Source organism: Palaemon carinicauda, chromosome 6 (assembly GCF_036898095.1).
Source record: "Palaemon carinicauda isolate YSFRI2023 chromosome 6, ASM3689809v2, whole genome shotgun sequence".
NCBI lineage: Eukaryota > Metazoa > Arthropoda > Malacostraca > Decapoda > Palaemonidae > Palaemon > Palaemon carinicauda.
In genome coordinates this window covers 63,561,866-63,569,678 of record NC_090730.1, presented here as the reverse complement: position 1 = coordinate 63,569,678, position 7,813 = coordinate 63,561,866, and the positions used below count along the sequence as shown (strand labels likewise).

At 35.0% G+C, this 7,813-nt stretch overlaps 1 pseudogene; it reads right to left on the bottom strand.

Moving 5' to 3' along the window:
* Positions 1-3,071: 3,071 nt before the first annotated feature.
* On the bottom strand, positions 3,072-5,374 carry LOC137642094 (uncharacterized; annotated as a pseudogene).
* Between the last annotated feature and the right edge of the window lie 2,439 nt (positions 5,375-7,813).

Genomic DNA, 7,813 nt, shown 5'->3' with positions numbered 1-7,813 from the left:
TGAGTAAACATACAGTTTTGCACTTGAAAAATCTTCATTGCAGAATACTTCTTTAGAAGATTTTGATTGCAGAGTACGTATTCACTTGCTAACATATGTTATGATCATTTCTCTTGAATACATTTCTCTAGTTAAAAGTAATTTTCATTCAGACCATGAATTTTTCAGTTTTCAGTCCCAGCCGAAGAAGACTTCGATCCTAAAAAGTTCTTGGTATGCCTCAAAGGCTTCAGAAAAAGATGTGGTAGGTACATAGGGACACATACTATTGCTGCATTATTACAAACTTTATGAATGTTTATAATCTTAGAGAGAGCAGATTTATTTGAGGTAAAATGTGGAACAATCTTGACACCTTTGATTTGAGTGACGGCTGTACTTTGTGTGAGTTGGATGTTTCTTAATAGGGGAAGTTTGTCATTGGATCCCATCCCTATTTGTTAACACTAACAGTATTCCAATACCATGAAATATCCTCTTGCATTCAAATATGCAATGACCATTGTACTTGCACATTTAATGGCAAAAAGACTAAGCTACGTACTTTGCTGTCTTATTCTAAACTTTGTGAATGTCCAGACCTAGAGTCATATTATAGATACATAGAATAAAATGGAAAGTTGCTAGTCCATTAAGATTTTCCTCGCAAATGAAGTGACATCCTCAAAAGTTCCTAATAAGAGACCTAGATCAAGTATGGAACTATTTTCTTGGAAAGTTTATAGGTCATGTTTGTCTAGTGACACTTATTGGATTTCGGCAAAGAATTTTTCACGTGTGGCCAAGCACATGACGATCGGAGCAATGAAGTCTACAGTACACAAGTATTGCAACAAGTAATAATTTAGTCGCAGATGTTGAAATATACCCCCAATGAATGTTTTTTTTTTTTTACTCACCGAAAGATGAAAGTATGCAAGAATGGCTGGAAGTTCTCTGTATTTAGCTACAAAACACTGCAATCCTAAATCAAAGAGTCCTAGAAAGATCTTTCACTATTCTGTCGGTGAATGTCCCTCCCGGCGCCTTACTGATTAACTCTTTTTTCTGATAAGGGATGCTAGTCGATGAAGCAAAGAAAAAGAGATCGATGGAAATATGATGTCATTATTCAAACAGAAGATTATCTAAGCAGAAATTAACCTAAAAATCCTCACTATCGGTTTCTACTTTTTGAAATAGATCTTTCTTAAGTATCTGAAACTGGAGTAGGTATTATCTTGGGAAAATATAAAGATGTTTTACATAAAAGATGATGCCGTTGTGGAAAAAACAACAACCCGGGCACAAATGAAAAACAGGTCCAGAGCTGATGTTTTTCGCCTATCATAAATATCATCAAGAACACTCGACCAACACTTCCTTTGTCTAGTTCTAAAGAAACAAACAAATGATTTTATTTATTCGAGTGAACTCAATAAAGTTTCATAGTATTACATAGATATGAAGGAAATGTTTAGTTTGTGATTTTAATAAAGTAGATAAGAATGTTTTTTCCCGCAATACCTCAAAACTATAAATACAATTTCATCTTAAAGAAAAATTCGGAAATTTTGAGTATCAAAATACTTTAAAAAATGAAGTAGTCAATAACAATTCATAAAATGTAAAAATGAATTAGTTGTGGCTTTTAGAGTGCTGGAATATTTAAATTCAAAGATTTAGATAAGAAGTAAGATTCTAATTTGACGATTTATCAAAAGATTATTCATATATGATACAGGTAATGAGAGATTTATGATGATATAGACATCAAATATGATGGAAGACTTAGAAGAAAATCCTGAAGAAAGAGCACAAATCTGGAAAAATTCGTAATTGTTATAAAGTACAAGACTCGCAAAAACTTTGATATTGAGTGGATTACATTTTTTCAACATAGTATCTAACTAGAAGAAAATTCGTCATTTGATTAAGATAATATACGAAAGTAATTAAAAAATACTTCATCTTATAAAGTTGAAATTTTTTTCGAAACGAGATGGGCTCAATGGAAATTAAAAGAGAAAATTATGAAATAAGAAGGAAAAGGGAGTTCCCAATTAAAAAAAAAATCAAATTTAATTGTTACTGGCGGGTGTAAGTGCTTTGCAGTACTCGCAAAAATATTAAACCACCTTCGCGGGTGATATAATAATGTCTGGCAAAAAATGACCACCCAGAACGTAAGTATGATTTTGGTTTTTGGTAACGTCATTGAATCCTTTCAGCTTAAGCTGAGCTATAGCAAACGAGATTCAGTGTTCATTTGGCTGCGATAGAAGAAAAGTCTTCCATTGATTCCTCTAGTCAGATTTGCGTCTTTCTTTTTTTTTTTTTTTTTTTTTTTTTTTTTTTTTTTTTTTTTAGTTACGCTGGATTTTTGTATCTTATTGTGTTTAGTCAGATGGATACTAGTAGTGAGAAGATTGCCAAAATTATTGCTTTGAAGATGCAGAAAAAGCTGAATTATTGACCATATCCAAGTCAACAGTGAAGTGCAGGGACGTGCAGATAACTTTTTTCAGGGCAGGTGCTCAAGTGAAAAAAAGGGCAAAAATATAGAAATGAATGAGGCTAAATATATACCTGCTCAATATTCTTTAAAATTTATTTAAACTAATAATTGTATAAAGAGATAAACATGACTGATATTATAGGTACCAGTGGGCTAATGTTTTTATGAACATAAAATCTACAGTACAGACTACCAGTAGAACTAGGAAATTTAACAAAAGAAAAATTATATATACTACTTTTTCATAAATGACTGCAAAAAAATCAATCGGTATGATAAATACACTTGGCTGATAACCAGACCTTATGATTTTATATTTATAAGAGAACCCTTCTGTGTATAATTTCTTTGAATATGATGATAATTTCACTACTGTTGATTGTGATATCCTTTTCAGCTGCTAGCAACAAAATATCAGATAACCTCTCCTCACTGGACAGGCTGCGTAGCTTTGTCTTCACCAGGTTGAGTTTGGAGGTCCTTTCTACTCTTGCAGTTGTGACGGGTAGAGTAGCATAAATTTTTAAAAGGTCAAGCACAAGTGGCATTATCTCCTGGACATTGTTTTCTTTCATCAGCTTGAGCATTGTAGCTGTAGTGTTCTGTGGCGGCCAAGGAAATGAGGAATAGAAGATATTTAATCCCAACCGTAGCTTGTCTACTTCTTCTGACTCCTAAAACTGGTATAATTTTTGCAATTACTTGAATTCCTCTTCATTCACAGGTCCTTTCCAGTTATCTTGGACTGTCATACAATGAATGTCATTTACGATACCCCATGTTGTGTTGTCTCCACCTTTAAATCTGCTTTGAAGCTCTTGTGATATTGTATCTAAAAACACATAAAATACTCTCACACGGTAGTACTCATCCAAGGATTGATATTGCTGGTCCTCAGTAGCAGATGTAGCACTATACTTGTATCTTTCAGGCTTTTTCTTCTTCTGCCTTGTACAGGAATTCCAGAGGGGAGGTCGATGGCCATGGATTCAGCTCTCTTTTTAACATTTGCAAAAATCTCCTGAAACTTCTCATCATTTCTTAATTCTCTCAAACTTTGTAGCACTCCATCCACAATTCTGTAGGAGGCAGCCAAATCAAAGTCTTTCTGTTGTAGGGCATTAGAGGCATAGGCAGTTTCTTGAAAAACTGGGATGGAAATCTCAAGACAAACAAGAAATTAAAAGTTTAATACTTTGCAGCAATATTAAGGCATCCCCTGCTGATGCATCAGGAGGATGTTTTTGTACTATCTCTTAAAAATTGCTTCAGAGCTGGCTGACCTTCCTCATGGTTCTAAGAGCTGACTCTCTGTAAATCCATTTTGTGTCTGATAGCTTCTTAAGTTCAAGTGGGCAGTCTACTGGATACATTGCTTTCTGGATCTCCATGAAAGCAGCATGCCGTTTTGAAGAGTTAGCAATAAAAGCATACAGTTTCTCCACCAAACTGAAAAAAGTTACAAACTGAGTACTTGATTTTGCACTTTTGACTAATACTAGATTTAGGCTGTGTGCATGGCAGTGTACATAGAATGCCTTTGGGTTCTGTCTTTGGAGTCTGGACTGTAATCAATTGTATATTCCACTCATATTTGCTGCCCATTCATATAGTTGTCCACGCATATCATCTATGTTCAGGTTATTTTTATTAAGCATAGAGATCACTTCTTTCTCCAGTACTTCACCAGTTGTTGATTGCGCAGTGAATACTTGTATGAAATGTTCTTTTATTTTGAAGTCATGTACATATCTCACAACAAAAAAGACCTGTTCTGTATGTGATACATCAATTGTTTCATCTTTGAGGATGGAAAAGATCTTGCTCTTGTGAATTTCTTCTAATATCACTCTTCTAACTGAAAAGGCCAAAGCCTTGATCAGGTCATTCTGAGTCCTATTTGAAAGCAATGAAACTTGGGGTCTTTTCAGTATTTCTTGTTTTTCTTTAATTACATCAAGGTACAATTTAACTACACTGGCATACTTGCTAAACATTTCTACAAGTTCAAGAAAATTTTCTCGATTTTCACTGGTAGAACTTTCTTTGTCGCCCCTAAATGGCAAACCTTGTCTTGCCAGGTATAGAGTGATGGAGATCAACCTAAATAAAATTTCTCTGTTTCTCTGCTTCTTTGTCACTAGTAGCTTGTACTTACTGATTAGCTGTTTGTAAAGCAATATGTAATGCTTTTCTCTGGAACCCTTTCCATTGAACCATACCAATCATGTGAGATTCTGAACTAACATGCTCCTTTATTTCCTCTAAAGCTATCCTCCAACGGCTTATGCCCTCTGATTTCCTAGCTACTCGGCCCCCATACTTTTCCTCATTAAAAAACAGACGACAGCTGAAACAGAACATGGCATCTTTCTGAGTTGAATACTCCAACCAAGAGTTCCTTCCACACCATTTCCTCTGATACGAGCGTCCCTCTACATTCTTGTGATATGAAATTACTGGTTGACATGGGCCATAATTATTGCAGAGTCTTATGAAAGACTCACATATACATATCTTATAATTAACAACATGGGCAGGGTCATTTGAATACTGTAATGCAGGTAGCATGGAAAATGGCTTTTCAACTAAGGGCACTTCTGTTCTTGCTTCAGTCAGGGGCTCCTAAGGAGCAACTTGTTGCTCTAAGTTATCTAAACTGTCCGCTTCATTTGGCTCGTCGTCTACTTCCATATCTTCAACTTCTGACGCTTCACTCTCCTGAGTCTCCTCCCAGCGCTCCTCCTCCGCTTTCTCTTGCTCTGATTTTGAAGCTGCCACTCTCGGCTTCATCCAGTCATAAAGAGTTCTGCTACCTTTGACAGCATCTTGTCTGCCCCGCTTTTGCTCCTTTTTTCTTCTCTCCTTCCGCGGCATACAGAAGATCATTAATATAACAGAATTAGAAAATCCAGGTTCCAAAAAAAAAAATCAGGATTACCCTAAATTTGAGTCAATTGCCCTAAATTTTAGGCATCGGTGTAAAATACCTATTGACAAGAAAAACACAATAAAAGGTACACGTGATTACATACGTACAGAAATCCATATCCTTTTTTAAAAGGAAGAAAACTCAATGAATGTAGAAATTAAACTTTTTTTATACCTTTCATACCTTTATTACGAACACCATGAAATCACATATCTGAAACTTCTGTATATGTTGCATTACTTGTGACATTACTGATTGCTTTCATCATTTTACCATCAATAATCGGTGTGTGAGAAGACACTTTTTAGTCCAGTGTTTCTTATTTTCTATTACATGCATTATCCTATTTGATGTTTCATTTTAAGAGAAGAGCTCTCAGAATTTTTTGTTATATTCATTTGGCTAAAAGAACACTCAACTGCCGCATTTCAGTATGATAGAGAAAGGAGGAGGATATGACTAAAACTATTTTGGTAAAGCATGGCTATCCTACAGCATTTTCCTATTTAGCAGAATATTTCTTGACTTTGTAAAATTAAGTTGATTTGATATTTCTTCGTTTAAATAAAGCAGTCTTCATTCTTCATCTACAGCATGTTTATCAGCATATTTCGCTAATATATGCCTTTTTGGACCCATAACATGCTCGCCGATTCGCAGTTATCAATATTTACTAAGATAAGCATAAACATAATAATTAACACGACATAAACATGAATCTCGAATGCTAAATGGAGAAAACAAGTGAAAAAAAAACGAAAATGAGAAATGAACTGATATTTTCACCATCCAGTTGGGTATTGTTCATTTAAAAATTGACAATTAAATATCACGTACAGCCAAAGAACTTAATTGGACACATTATGCAACAAATGAAATGAAGCACAAGCTGTATGTGTCTCATTCAGTAGGTTAATGGCCACGTACAATGAATCACACCGGTTCAGTCCACATTACTGTGGCCCTGTTCTTATTTTCCTCTCCAAATCTATTAATTTACTCGACTCACTTGGTCAATTGTCCCTCTCCCTCGTTTTGTTATTACACTTTTTATAGCTAAAAAACGAGTCAAAGCCTTAATGCAGAGGCAATACCAGTTAAAATAACTAGGAAAGCTTACCTGGCCTGTTGTCAGTTTAGCTCAGCTGAGCTTGCCTTGGCCCCAGTGTTACCAGGCAGTGAGACATATAGTCAGCTTATCTTGGGTGACCCAGTGTTGCCAAGATATGATACCCATTAATATATGCTCCTGTTTATTATTATTATTATTATTATTATTATTATTATTATTATTATTATTATTATTATTATTATTATTATTATAATAATAATAATAATAATAATAATAATAATGATAACTAGACTGCAACTGGCTAAAGCCAGTGGCTGAGGATTCCCTTGTAAAATACAGTAGGTGTGGAAATGCTTTCGTCAATCAGTAAAAGATATTGTGTAATGGTTTATTGGCCAAATGACCCCTTCACTAAATTTTTGAGTTATGTTAACAAACTATTCTAAAGCAATTTACCTGTATAATAGCAGGTATATGGAGGTAAAACATAGGCAAAAAGGACAAATATAGAGAAATTGACCTTTGAACTTGAAGACAATGGGCACTTACAAGGTCATATGAACGTCACCGGTTAAAATTTACCCCATATCCTAAAAGAACATGTGCCAATGGGAGGGGGGTGGTAAACAAAACATCACCTTAAGCCTACTTTAATATTTCTCCATGAAATAGCCAAATGACCTTGAAAATTAGGGTCAAGGTCAAATTTGACATTTGATTTGGAGATTTTATGCATATGTTTGGGGTAGTTTACTATAGCATGCTATGACCAAAAACCAGTATTTCATGGAGAAATTACCAAAGTCACGATTTCTGCAATGTCAAAAATAGTTAAAAATCTATATTAAAAAAGGTAATTGAGCAGTCGCTACAAAAGTTAAGCTAACCTTAGATAAATATATAGGGCATCATATGCCACTAAGATCAGGGGGCTGGGCCTTCCGGTTTTTGATATCTCGGAAACAAACCTGTTTTGACCCGGTTTGGCTATTAGCAACCTTGACCTTGACCTACTTGCATTAAAGTAGGGCAATATCTGGGGATTTACCTCTGTATCATTGTCCATGAGGCCCTTAGCCATACGACTTATACTTTAGGCCTAATGGTAATTTAAAATTTTACAAATTTTACCTTTAAAAGCCCCTGTGACCTTGAAAAGCAGGCCAAGGTCACTTAAACTGGGTCTATGACATATTCTTACCATAGGCTACCTATGATAAGTATTTCAGATTTCTTGCGAAAAAAAAAAACGCGCGTAAAAAATAATAACTAGACTGCGACTGGCTAAAGCCAGTGGCGGAGGATTCCCCTG